Source organism: Gracilinanus agilis, unplaced genomic scaffold (assembly GCF_016433145.1).
Source record: "Gracilinanus agilis isolate LMUSP501 unplaced genomic scaffold, AgileGrace unplaced_scaffold58533, whole genome shotgun sequence".
Taxonomy (NCBI): Eukaryota; Metazoa; Chordata; class Mammalia; order Didelphimorphia; family Didelphidae; genus Gracilinanus; species Gracilinanus agilis.
In genome coordinates this window covers 95-1,004 of record NW_025394100.1, presented here as the reverse complement: position 1 = coordinate 1,004, position 910 = coordinate 95, and the positions used below count along the sequence as shown (strand labels likewise).

The 910-nt window shown below is 39.7% G+C and overlaps 1 non-coding gene across 1 annotated transcript; it reads left to right on the top strand.

Annotated features, from left to right (window-relative positions):
- The first annotated feature begins 283 nt into the window (after positions 1–283).
- On the top strand, positions 284–375 carry LOC123256408. Its single transcript, XR_006506844.1, has one exon. It is a non-coding gene; the product is annotated as a small nucleolar RNA SNORD14 (small nucleolar RNA).
- The last annotated feature ends 535 nt before the right edge of the window (positions 376–910 follow it).

Here is a 910-nt window from a genome sequence, read left to right as displayed (position 1 = left end):
AACTGTTGAGGATGAGAAACTGCAAGGCAAAATTGGTGATGAAGACAAACAGAAGATCCTTGACAAATGCAATGAAATAATCAACTGGCTGGATAAGAACCAGGTATGTCAAGTCTTGGGAGTGTCTTAGATGTTCAATAGTGCAGTTTTTACAACTTAAATGTTGCTGCTTTTACTGCATTAGTTATTTGTATTAATGATCCTGGGTATTTCAATAGCATTACAATAATTTAAATGAACAAGGCTAAAACAGGTTTCCCAACTTAGCCTTAAAATTAAATGGTTGCTGTGATGAAAGTGTTCCCAAACCATTCGTAGTTTCCACCAGAAGTCACAACTTATGTTGGTAAAATCCTTCCTTGGATGTCTGAGCGACCATGTCCTAATGTCCTTGGTAGGTGACAAGTCCTATCAAGTTGAAGTGATTGCTTTTTAAAGCTTTATATCCCTTAAACTTGAATTTTTTAAGACATTCTGAATCTGCTTTCTGAAATGGGTTCATCTTTTCCAGACTGCTGAAAAGGAAGAATTTGAGCATCAGCAGAAGGAATTGGAAAAAGTCTGCAACCCCATCATCACCAAGCTGTATCAGAGTGCAGGGGGCATGCCAGGGGGCATGCCTGGTGGGTTCCCAGGAGGTGGAGCAGCCCCATCTGGAGGTGCTTCTTCTGGACCTACTATTGAAGAGGTTGACTAAATGTACCAGAAGAAAAAGCATTCCACACAGCTTTCCAAAAATTGAAGGACTCAAATTTGTAGCCAAGGCAGTAGCAGTTTAAAAAGTAACATTTCAGCTACTGTGTAAATCTGGGCATTCTGAATACTTGAATGTGTGCAGAGGGAGAAGTGAACAACATTGCACTTTATCAGTACTGTATAAAAACAAGTGGAAATGCAATTCTTGTCCTGG